The sequence below is a fragment of the Symphalangus syndactylus genome, chromosome 3 (genome assembly GCF_028878055.3).
Source record: "Symphalangus syndactylus isolate Jambi chromosome 3, NHGRI_mSymSyn1-v2.1_pri, whole genome shotgun sequence".
Lineage (NCBI taxonomy): Eukaryota > Metazoa > Chordata > Mammalia > Primates > Hylobatidae > Symphalangus > Symphalangus syndactylus.
The window spans coordinates 38,228,225-38,241,917 of NC_072425.2; positions in this window are offsets into that span (position 1 = coordinate 38,228,225).

The window sequence follows — 13,693 nt, forward strand, 5'->3', positions numbered from 1 at the left end:
ATGGCTGCTCTCTCCCTTGGAACCTGTCCCACCGCCGGGTCAGCCCCTCTCTCCCAGCCATACCTGTTCTTGTTTACTCACCTTTCTCAGTTGCCTCAGCAGGGATGTCTCAGCAGGCCCTGCAGCTAGGTCTGCACTGGTTATGGTGGTGACAAGCCTCTGTAATACAGGGTCCTAAAAAACACATATCTGTGTGAATATATGTAAGGCACACTTCCCTCTTTGCTTAGAAAAGCTGGTGCCCTGCGTTTCTGGCAGGCTTATAGTTAATGAATACGGGAATATGGAATTAGAAAGCACACCCAAAGATGGTTGCTTGGCTAATGGAGACATATTGCACATCTCAGGAGCTTGTCTCAGGTCTCCAGGGACGGGGAGCCTCTTGTGTTAAACAGCTGGTTTAGCACATTGTCTGCCCTGTGAGCGGGTGCAGTGGAAAGCTCTTATGACGAATCCTTAGGGACTGGAAGAATGTTTGCTAAGAGATGGATTTTTCTTGGTGCAAACACTCCCAGCCGATCTGGTTTTCTCCTGGGAGAAAAGAAGGGTTGGAGGGAGGTGTGTTGAAGATGCAGAGAGCTATGGGTGCACTCACAGACCTTCGGAACCCTTGTGGGCATTCAACATGATGGGACCTTCAACTGTGTTCTAGCAGCATTTCTTCCACACCCCAGGAGTAAAACACAATCCCTGCTCTCAGCTAGCTCACTGCAGACCTGGGGAGGCAGAAGTCTAGGACAATGTGAAGCCCTAAATGCAGGAAGTGTGCATTGAAACATCATGCATGACATTTGGGTCCAGATTGACTAGGAGCTGTGTGTTCTTAGATGAGTCATTGAACTCCGAGTCTCAGTTTTTCCCCCTCTAAAACTGGCATTTCACTTTACAGGAATTACTGGATATGTAAAAGTGACTAGCATATCCCTGGCTCACAGAAGACACTTAATGTATGCCAGTTTCTATTCCTTTAAATAAAGTCACAAATGGTAAGCAGTAGTTAATGGAGAAAGGAGGGATGAATCTAGACAGAGAAGAATCAGAAAAGGCTTTATGAAGGAGATAGTTTGGGGGCTTGACCTTGGCAACTGAAGAGTTAGAGAGAAAGTGTTTAGAAGCTATTGGTGGGTGTCTTTAGGCAGAAGGGGTGAAGTTGTCCCTTGACAAGTAAACTCTTGGTCTGAGCATTCACCAACTCACTGTCTTCCTAGATTCTGAACTTTCTTGACTCTTCCGAGTCTGAATTAGGTCCCAATTCATGTGCTGCCATAGCCCCCTGTATTTCCTATCTGGCACTTGTTGAGTTTTGTTGAATGTGTATGTGCTTGATTCAATAGTGTTCCCTCCAAATCCATGTCCAGTAGGAACCTCAGAATACTACCTTATTTGGAAATAATAGGGTTTTGCAGATAGAATTAGTTAAATGGAGTCATATTGGATTAGAGTGGGCCTTAAATCCAATAACTGGTATCCTTATAAAAAGGCCCTAGGAAGACAGAGGCAGAGATTAAAGTGATACAGCTACAAAGAATGTAAAGGATTTCTGGTAACCACCAGGAGCTAGGAAAAGGCAAAGAAAGATTATTTCCTACAACCTTCAGAGGGAGTAACGGAGTGCACAGCCCTGCCAAAACCTTGTTTTGAAAGCAGGTCCTCCAAAACCGTGGGACAGTAAATTTCTATTGTTTTTAGCCATCTGGTTTGTGATAAGTTGTATGGCGGCCCTACCAAACCAATACAGTGGGAATATTTAGTTTCTTCTCTCTGAGACTAAGAGTTTTCTTCATGTTGGCTCAGTTAAACCAACACTCCCTGGTACTGTGGCCCAGTGAAATGTCTTGGAATTTGGACAACTCTTTCCTTTGGGATAAAACTGAAGTCATTAAAAGGAGAGATAATTCCAATCTCCCTCATCCAGAGTCAGCATTTAACAGACAATATGACTTTATTATTAAGGATCAGGAATATATTTAAGATAAAATTGTCTATAACTGAAAGAATGACTGTTGATCAATCCAAATGTCACTATTTTTGATACATAAATCAATTTTAATCTCATTTTTCATGAATAATCTATACAACAAATGGCATAAATCTGTTAGGTTGTGGATATTTTGTAGTTAGTTACTCTTGGCAAGTAGACCAGGAAGGTGAGTTATTTAAAACCGTTTATAGATGTCATCTGTGTGTCAATACTTCTAATGAACTTTTACTTAGACTGTGGGTGTGCATATGTATTTGTGTATATATGGCTAATAGGAACATTACTATATACCTGCGTGGAGTTTTTTTTCTTATACCTAGGGCATGTCATATTTTGATGCCCCTTCTCCTGCCTCTGTTCACTTATTTTTAGTCGAATTGTTTTTGGTGTGATGAAATTGCTCTACATTGAAGAACACAAATTATACTTATCACTGACATATTTTGAGAACAATGTTGAGGGCATTGCTCATTACATGATATCATTTCTTCTTAATGAAGATTAGTAGGTGAAAGTAAATTCTGATTTCAGCATCAGGGACAGATAAAATTCTTTAAAAAAATCTGAGAATCTGATATAGTCTTACATTGTGGATACAGTGAATGGTCCAGTTTGTTATTCTTGCTTCCTTTTTAGCATTTGCTGCTAGGAAGCTCAGGATCAAATTTTAGAATCACTTTTCTTGTGATACATAGGATTTTCTGTACTATATTTGCTAAACTAACCTTACCTTTGAATCCACTATCTATATATCTTCTCCTAAGTGCTTCTAAGAGGATTTATTTTTAATTCAATTTATGGAACAATGTTATATTCATCTTCATAATTTACCTTAAGTACCTCTTTGGAGCCAGGCAGAGTTGTAAATAGAATACTACTACAATTTTGTTCTTTAGCCTTTGGATAGAGGGAAAGATAAGGATTTACAATCTGTAGACTTGCCACAACTCACTTCATTTCCATGATTCTCAATGTCCTCACTTATAATATAGGGCTAACAGTAAATTGTATCTCAGAGAACTCTTGTGAAAAACCAAATGAGACAATGGATGTGACAGTGCTTTGTTATATTATTTGTAATAGTGAAAACAGGAGACATCCTTCCTTTTACACTAAAAATCATGAGTGTGACATACATAGTTTAAACATAAAGTAGTGCTAAAGCCATAAATAAAATATGACAGCTGCTTGCCCCAACCCTTTCCATACCCATTCTGCTCCTCAGAGGGAGCTACTTCAAATTTTTTCGCAGTTTCTTCTGACATTTTCATTCAAATGTCTACTTTTTACAAATTACATATTAAATGTCTATTAAGCTACTGGAGGATTTATATCTCTTATAAACCCATGTATTCTTTTTCTCATCCTCCAGCCTCGCAATACAATTATGTAACATTTTCTGCCCAAATCTCTAGAAAGAATAACATGATCACGAATATTTAGTTTAGTGCCTAGCCAAGTGTGATAGGAACTCTTTCTCATTTAACTTTTTGTTTTTTATGCAGTTATTGTCTCATATTTTATTTATTCAATTTTCTATTTACTTATCGCACTAACAATTTTCTAAACACACCAACAAATATGTCAAACAGATTAACCAGCAGTAATTCTTCCAAATGCTTAAATACATTAGATAAAACCTATCAATTGTATATATTTTTTTTTCCATAGGGATTTCTTTCTTACGGTTTCTCTCTAGGCCTGGTGCACATCAGAAAATTCCATTTGCCATTCTCCAGTGTTGAAGCCTTTAATTCGTAAGTCTTTTGACTTCCATTTTCTTGACGCAGTTTTTCTTTTGCTGAGGTACATTTTTGTTAGTAGCTTCTAGAGAAATTTGCCTAATAAGTAAACATTTTTGAGGCCTTCTATGTATCAAAAATTTTCTATTTTTCATTTTAAACTGAATGATAATTGAGCTTGATATAAAATTCTACCTTAAAAAAAAGTTCTCTCCAAATTTTTAAGACCATACTTCACTGACTAAAAATCCATGCAGATGCTGATAAGTCGAATGCCTCTTATATCGGTTCCTTGTCTGTGACCTGCAATTTATTTCTGAAAGTTTTTGTATTTTCTTTTTATCTCTGGTGTCTTAATTTCTTTTCTTTTCTTCTTTTCTTTTCCTTTTTTTTTTTTTTTTTTTGAGACAGAGTTTCTCTCTTGTTGCCCAGGCTGGAGTGCAATGGCGTGATCTTGGCTCACTGCAACCTCCGCCTTCCAGGTTCAAATGATTCTACTGTCTCTGCCCCCCGAGTAGCTGGGATTACAGGCATGCCAGCACCATGCCCGGCTAATTTTATATTTTTAGTAGAGACAGGGTTTCTCCATGTTGGTCAGGCTGGTCTCGAACTCCCAATCTCAGGTGATCTGCCCGCCTCAGCCTTCCAAAGTGCTGGGATTACAGGTGTGAGCCACTGTGCCCAGCTTAAAATATTATGATAATTTGCATTTTGTGAATCTGTTGCAGTTTTGGTCCTAGGCCTGCATGGGCCCTTTTAATGTCAAGCTTTGTATTCTTTATTTCTTCCCTTCCTTTTTCTTGGTTCTATTTTTCTTTAACTATCATTATTGGGATGTTGCTCCATCTGATGGATCCTCTTTCCCATCTCTGTGTCTTTCTGTTTTGCTTTTTGTGAGACTTTCTTTACTTCAATACTTGTAATGAACTTTTACTTAGGCTAATATATTTTAAACATTTCAATGTTTTCTCTTTTTCTCTGTTCCCTTTCTATATCATCCATTTCTTATTTTATGGATGTAATGTCATTTCTTACCACTCTAAAGATATTAAATGTAAGATTCTTTTTAGAAAGAAAGAAAAAAACCTTTCTTAAGCTCCCTCTATTCATCTCTTTTTCCAATTTTTTTTTAATGTTTAACAAACGGAAAAACATTCTATGTTCATGGATAGGAAGAATCAGTATCATGAAAATGGCCATAATGCCCAAAGCAATTTATAGATTCAATGCTATACCCGTCAAGCTACCATTGACTTTCTTCACAGAATTAGAAAAAAATTACTTTACATTTCATATGGAACCAAAAAAGAGCCCATATAGCAAAGACAGTCCTAAGCCAAAAGAACAAACCTGGAGGCATCATGCTACCTGACTTCAAACTACACTACAAGGCTACAGTAACCAAAACAGCATGGTGCTGGAACCAAAACAGATATATAGACCAATGGAACAGAACAGAGGCCTCAGAAATAATGCCACACATCTATAGCCATCTGATCTTTGATAAACCTGACAAAAACAAGCAATGGGGAAAATATTCCCTGTTTAATAAATGGTGTTGGGAAAACTGGCTAGCTATAAGCAGAAAATTGAAACTGGACCCCTTCCTTACACCTTATACAAAAATTAACTCAAGATGGATTAAAGACTTAAACATAAAACCTAAAGCCATAAAAACCCTAGAAGAAAACCTAGGCAATACCATTCAGGACATAGGCATGGGCAAAGACTTCATACTAAAATGCCAAAAGCAAGGGCAACAGAAGCCGAAATTGACAAATGGGATCTAATTCAACTAAAGAGCTTCTGCACAGCAAAAGAAACTATCATCAGAGTGAACAGGCAACCTACAGAATGGGAGAAAATTTTTGCAATCTATCCATCTGACAAAGGGCTAATATCCAGAATCTACAAGGAACTTAAACACATTTACAAGAAAAAAAACAACCCCATCAAAAAATCGGCGAAGGATATGAACAGATACTTCTCAAAAGAAGACATTTATGCGGCCAACAAATATATGAAAAAAAGCTCATCATCACTGGCCATCAGAGAAATGCAAATCAAAACCACAATGAGATATCATCTCACACCAGTTAGAATGGTGATCATTAAAAAGTCAGGAAACAACAGATGCTGGAGAGGATGTGGAGAAATAGGAATGCTTTCACACTGTTGGTGGGAGTGTAAATTAGTTCAACCATTGTGGAAGACAGTGTGGTGATTCCTCAAGGATCTAGAACCAGAAATACCATTTGACCCAGCAATCCCATTACTGGGTATTTACCCAAAGGATTACAAATCATTCTGCTATAAAGATACATGCACACATATGTTTACTGAAGCACTATTCACAATAGTAAAGACTTGGAACCAATGCAAATGCCCATCAATGATAGACTGGATAAAGAAAATGTGGCATATATACACCATGGAATACTATGCAGCCATAAAAAGGATGAGTTCATGTCTTTTGCAGGGACATAGATGAAGCTGGAAACCATCATTCTCAGCAAACTAACACAGGAACAGAAAACCAAACACTGCATGTTCTCACTCATAAGTGGGAGTTCAACAATGAGAACACATGGACACAGGGTAGGGAACATTACACACCAGGGCCTGTTGTGGGGTGGGGGACTAGGTGAGGGATAATATTAGGAGAAATACCTAATATTGATGATGGGTTGATGGGTGCAGCAAACCACCATGGCACGTGTGTACCTGTGTAACAAACCTGCACGTTCTATACATGTATCCCAGAACTTAAAGTATAATTTTTAAAAAAGTTTGTTTCAACTAATTTATTTTAAAAAACAATGTTGATGGTATTTCTTCGATGCCTAATGCTCGCTTTTGTTTAAAATGAAGTCATTATTTGGATGGTGTGTATGTGTTTGAGTGTGTGTGTGTGTGTGTGTGTGTGTGTGTGTGTGTGTGTGTGTGTGTTGGGTGACTGCTTGTGAACCTGTGGGCTTCAGTCTGGGGAGATCAAGGACCAAGACAGCTTGACCATTGGTGAAATCACGGAATTTTTCAATGGTCAAGTTGCATGGTCTCCAGAACTACTTCATTTTTCCAGAGATAGATCTTTAAAACTTCTACTTGAAACATTTTAGATGACTGCCCTGTGGTGGTAATCTGAAGTGGGCTGAAGGGGTTACGGTTCAGGAGGTCAGCTTACTTGTAAAGGGCCTGTCTCAGTCGGCCACCTCAGCTTTGCTCTCCACTGTGCCTGGTGCCTCTGAGTCTGGGGTCGCTCTGAAATAAGCCTCTGCCTGACCACTGGGGAGGATAAGAAGGGGTAATTATCTGACTGCCTATACTGAAGGAGGGCTTGGGGAGTCCCATTCCTCTCCATATAGACTTTTAGCCAATCTCTCTCTCATTTCTATGTTTCACTGCTCCCTGCAAGTACTAAGCTTCCCCCACTTCTTTTTCCTAAGTGTTCTGCAGGGGAAACTGCCCACTAACTTCTCATGATTTTTTCATCCATCTGTCGGCACTGAGTTTGTAATTTCCTCTGCTAGGCTAAGTTCTAAAATCTGTTGAATTCTCATGTTCTGAAAACGTTTTTCTCTTCTTTGTCCTTGGATGTCTTTCATCCATTCCTTTACTGCCATTCTAGTGAGGCTATGAGAAAGAGAAAAGTCAAATAAATTTAACATATTTAGCTGGGAGCCCAATTTGATTTTCCTAATAAATATATCAGTATTTCTAAAATTTTAATCAATTTTATTGAGGTATAATCTACATCTCGTAAAATGTACCCATTTTAAGTGTATAGTGTGGTGACTTTTGACAAATGAATATAGCCGTGCAGCCACCATGATTGAGATATGGAACGCTTTAATTGCCCTGAAAAGTTTCTTCTTCCCCCATTCAGCCATTTCCCCTATTCTTGGGCCCAGGCAACCATTGATCTGCTTTCTGTCATTAGAGATTATAAACGTATTGTTTTTGCTTAAGAAATGGTAAGAGGGGTTACGTGGTTTGTGGAGTTATAAATAAATGGTTTTTTTCTTTGTATTAAAAAAATGAATACATTTTAGGAAAAATGTAAAATGCAAATCTGATAAAAGAGTGCTTTGTAAACCATAATGTGCTTGCCAAATATTGCTTAACAATTTTTTATTTTATTTTATTTATTTATTTATTTTTGAGACAGAGTCTCTCTCTGTCGCCCAGGCTGGAGTGCAGCGGCGCCATCTCGGCTCACTGCAACCTCGGCCTCCTGGGTTCAAGTGATTCTCCTGACTCAGCCTCTTGAGTAGCTGGGATTACAGGCATGCACCACCATGCTCAGCTAATTTTTGTGTTTTTTTTGTAGAGAAGGGGTTTCACCATGTTGGTCAGGCTGGTCTCTTGCTCCTGACCTCGTGATCCACCTACCTTGGCCATCAAAAGTGTTGGGATTACAGGGGTAAGCCACCACTCCCGGCCAACAGTTTTTTAATATCAGTTTACATGTCACTGAAAATTGACTGGAAGATGAGTATTTTGCTATGAGAAGGTGGGTAGAGGCTGGGCCAGGGAGAAGGGTATGGGAGTGACAACAGGACCAGCTAGAGATTTCCAAGTAAACATCTACCACGTGTGTTTCTGTTTGGAGAAACTGGCTACTAGAGAACAATTATTAACTCAGAGGTGAGCAGCCAGTTAAATGTCTGTTAACCCCTTCATATTTGGAGCAGAGAAGGATTGTGTGCTCAAGGAATATGTAAAGAAGAATTGACTAGGTAACATGTTCAGATGGTATTTTCCCAATCTGTTAGCAGTACAAATCCAGATAATCTAATTATTCAACAGCAATAAACATAAGCAATAGTTTACAGATCTGAATTAGCGAAGCTTAAATTAATAGCCACTGTTTCTCATGGACATAAACAGAATGGAGGGTTGAAATGTTCCTAGAGCCGGGAGGGATTTTCAAGTCCTTGAACTTCAATGTTTTAAAAGGGCAGAAAAGTATGCTTCTTTATGATGAAGGTGATTAATAGCTGATTGGAATTATATGACATATAAAATTTTCTTTTTATTTTAAATTTCAATACAAATGCTTGAACTTTAAAAAAATGAAAGAGTGTTTCTTTTTAAAGCTTGAAATTTAATACCACAAATATTCTTTATAGTTAACATACATTCTTAATGGACAATAGAAATGAAGAAACAAAGTGGAAAGGGGAGAGAGGAAACAATTTTCATCTCTCCACACACTTAAATACAGTTTAAGAAAAATCAGTAACCATATTCAGGTTATTGTGGAAAAATGGAACAATTAAAATTCACTTTACATCTGAAGCTGCCTCCTAAGAACATTTTTTAAAAAAATTTTGAGACTAAAAGGGAAATGTAATTGGGAATTTAACATTTTAATTTATTGAAAGCACTTCATAGCTAGGATTTCTGATAAATCTGAACATTACTAAAAAGACAAATCATGTGTTCTCATTGTTCAGTTCCCACCTATGAGAGAACATGCGGTGTTTGGAAGGGGTACATCACACACTGGGGGCTGTTGTGGGGTGGGGGGAGGGGAGAGGGACAGCATTAGGAGATATACCTAATGCTAAATGACGAGTTAATGGGTGCAGCACACCAACATGGCACATGTATACGTATGTAACAAACCTGCACGTTGTGCACATGTACCCTAAAACTTAAAGTATAATAATAATAAAATTTAAAAAAAATCCCTGCAAATAGAGGATACTTAATAAAAACTAAAAAAAAAAAAAAAAAAAGACAAATCCGTTTTATCAGCAAGAATGTTGCTGAAAACAATACCGTAAGGTGTGAAGCAGAATAATATATGTCAATTTAGAATTATTTGATTGGAGTTGGCGATCTAGTTTTTGCTGTAATCCTGTTCTACAAACCTTAGTGTTTTTCTTGCCCTTCTCTCTTTCCTAACCCTTGACTAAGGGAAGTAGACACTGAGTGAATGGTCAAACAGCCATGATAAATGACATCCATAATAGTCTTATTTGCCTTTGCAAGGCAAGTGTTAGCATGGTGTAAACAGTTTCTTCAGTTGCCAAACAAGTATCCATCTGACAGTGGGAAGGGAAAAAGAAGAGGAGGAGGAAGAGGAGGCCAATGCAGCTCCAGCCCTGAAACTGTAAATATTTTCAGGTACTTTCTTGAATTCTGTCTTTTAGAAATACATTACTACAAAGGGATCTGAAGAGAAAAAACGCAATTAATTGGGAGATCAGTGGCTTTATGACTGAGTTTTTACTTAGTCCCATTTTACTACAGTAAAATAAAAGCAAAGCCTAAGTGTGTTTAGTAATGGGCTTGGGATATTTTTATAGTTAGAGTATAGGGTTCAGGGCACTGAGTTAAATGCACTTTGGCCCATGCCTCAAGGCATGGAAGGTTTGCTATCATTACAACTATCATCACCACCCCCACCAATCATATGTTTTTGTTGTGAGTTTCTTGTTTTATTCAGAGAGTCTGGGGAAAACAGTTTGTGATGAGTTTGGTTCATTTTGTTTAAGATACTTGATATTTAACCGTGTTTACAAATACTCTGTAACTGTAAGCCCTATTTTAGTTTACAGCACAGATATGAATAGCACTAGACTGGGCTTCAGGAACCTGGGAATTCTAGCGTAGGCTGTGCCAGTAGCATGCTCACTGTGTGACCTTGAGCAAGTCTTCCCATCTTGGTTTTAGTTGTTTTTTTGTTTGTTTTTGGTGGTAAAATATACATAACATAAAACTTGCCATTTCAGCCCCTTTAAAGTGTACAGTTTAGTGGCACTAGGTACATTCACATTGTTATGCACTCATCACTATTATCCATCTCCAGAGCTTTGCTGTCATCTCAAACTGAAACTCTGTACCCATTAAACAACAATTTTCCATTGTCCCCTTCCACAAGGCCCAGGCAACCGTCATTCTACTCTTTTTCTCTATGAATTTGATTATTCTAGGTACTTCATGTAAGTGGAATCATACTGTTTGTCCTTTGGTGTTTTGCTTATTTCACTTAGTATAACATCTTCAAAGTTCATTGATGTAATAGCATATGCCAGAATTTCAATCCATTTTAAGGCTGAATAATATTCCATTGTATGTGTACTACATTCTGTTTGTTTATCTGTCAGTGGACATTTAGGTTGTTTCTGGCTTTTGGTCATCGTGAATAATGCTGCTATACACATGAGTGTGCAAATATTAATAGCAGTTTGAGTTCCTGCTTTCAATTATTTTGGGTATATATCTAGAAATGGAATTTGTGGATCATATGGTAATTCTATGTTTAACTTTTGAGTAAATGCCATATAGTTTTCCACAGTGGCTGCACCATTTTACATTCTCACCAGCAATGCACGGCGGTTTTCATTTCTTCACATCCTCACTAACACTTAACAGTTGTCATTTTCTGTTGTTTTTTTTTTTTTTTTTGGAGGAGGGTTTGTTTTTGTTTTGTTTTGATAATAGCCATCCTAATGGGTGTAAAAAGGTAGCTCATTTCGGTTTTGGTTTGCATTTCCTGAATGACTAATGGTACTGAGCATTTTTTTCTTGTGCTTATTGGCCATGTGTATATCTTCTTGGGAGAAATGTCGATTCAAGCCCTTTGCCTATTTTAAAATCGGGTTGTTTGCTTTTTTGTTGTTGTTGAGTTTAAGAGTTCTTCATGTATGTGAATGTCAGTTCCTTATGATTTGCAAGTATTTCCTTCTATTCTATGACTTGCCTTTTCACTCTGTTTATAGTATCCTTTGATGCACGAAAGTTTTTTATTTTCATGAAGTTCAATTTGTCTATTTTTTCTTTTATTGCCTGCACTTTTGGTGTCAGTGTATTCCCAAATATTTTATCGTTTTTGATTCTATTGTAAATGGAATTTTCTTAATTTCCTTTTCACATTGTTCATTGTTAGTGTGTAGAAATGCACTGGATTTTCATGTTTTCGTCTTTGATTTATGAGGATAATAACAACCTGACTTGCAGGGATTTGTGATGATGAAATTTATGTCTAAGACAGGCCTTATTGAATTGCAGGTGCTCAATAAATGGTAACTATTATTAATAATATTATTACTGATTGATTTGTTATTGGCATTCTGGGCTAGATTCCTATAGAGAAAGTGTAGCTCAACTCTAAACTTTCAGGTCATGGAGAGGTATCAGGCATTGGAAAAACAGCTTGATCTGGGGTTAATCCAGCCTCTGACATTTCTTATCCTCATGATCTTGAACAAATTATTTCGCAACTCTAAACTGGAGTGTGCCCATCTGAAAATTGGGAATGGTAATATCTGACTCATAGTATTTCTGTAAAGATCAAAGAAAGTAATGTGTGTGGTATATGCTAGATCTGATATCTAGCACAGTGCAGTAATTATTACTATAGCTAAGAATCCTGCAGCTAGACTAGTTGGGCTTAAAGCTTGACTCTTACACTTACTAGCTGGTGAACTTCAGCAAGTTATTTCCCTCCTCTGCCTCAGTTTTCTCATCTACAAAAGGGAGTTGATAGTGGTACTTACCTTGTAGTGTTGTTTGGAATCAAATGAGTTAAGATATGTAAAGTGCCCTGTGCCTGGCATATACAAGCAGTATGTGATGGCTATTATTATTATCATCATCGTCATCATTGTAGCTACTATAGTCGCCTTGCTGCCCTCTATCAGAAAGTCTATAGATTGCCTTATAAAACTATAATCTTTTCCCCCCACATTAAGTGAATGAGGTCTTTTTAAAAAAGAAAAAGGAGAAGGAGTCTCTACCCACAGCCAAGAACTCCCCCATTGGGAGTGCTTCCTCTGTCTCCTGCTTGCAGTGACACCACCTGGAGGGAACCCACCACACCCCCAACACCACCCCCAGCAGCTCCAGCAACAGGCCTGCCAGAGATCTGAGCAGATGTTTCTGCTTTTCAGACCCAGGCATTTCCTCTCTTCTAGGAGCACATGCCAGCACAGTCAATATCTGGAGACCCGCTGCTTCACAGTAGGGCTGAGAACTAAACTGGTACTTTACTAGAAAATGGTAATAAAGCAATTTGAATTGCTTTTCATCCTCTTTGCTCTTAACAGCTTTTAGGTTCATATGAGACCAATCAATTAATCCTGCTTCAGAGCTACAGGAATGGGGTGTTTTCCAGCCTCTGAATAGGAGATGGGCCCATAACAGAGATTTTTCCAGCCCTATTTCACAAGGACCATTTAGCCTGGCATCTAGAGCAATGGTGGGCAGAGGTGCCACTTGGTTGGCACCATATTCTTACAGCCTGGCCAGTTCCCCAGGTGCAAAAGAATGGCTTCTACCCCAAAGGCAAACCATAAATGTGATTCTTCTTTGTATAGTCTTTTCCTTCCATTCTCACTTCCTTCAATCCCAGGTTTCTGTATGAAAGAGTTAATAAGGTAGAGAGGATGATTCACCTGCATGGAAACTGATATGTACATTAAAAAAGGAGCTGCCATTTCCTTCCTGATCAAGTGTGATGTAGTTCCTTTGAAAGCCTCTTCTCTCACCTTGAGGAAGTTCTTACAGATCTCAGCATCCGTAGATCTGTGTCCAGCACACAGTAACACTCAGGGAATAATAGATGAAGTGGATTAAAATAGAAATGAAATGAAAATTTAAAAGGAATGGAGGTGAGGGAAAGATTTTTTCCTCTTTTTTCATGACCAAGTATTGAATGTTATTATTTTAAGAATTAATATATTTTAAAAATCTTCACATTAAAAGATAAATGGGGCTGGGCATGGTGGCTCATGCCTGTAATCCCAGGACCTTGGGAGGCCGAGGAGGGCAGATCACTTGAGGCTAGGAGTTCGAGACCAGCCTGGCCAACATGGTGAAACCCCGTCTCTACTAAAAATACAAAAGGTAGCTGGGCATCATGGCAGGTGCCTGTAACCTCAGCTACTTGGGAGGGTAAGGCAGGAGAATTGCTTGAACTTGGGAGGTGGAGGTTGTAGTGAGCCGAGATCTCGCCACT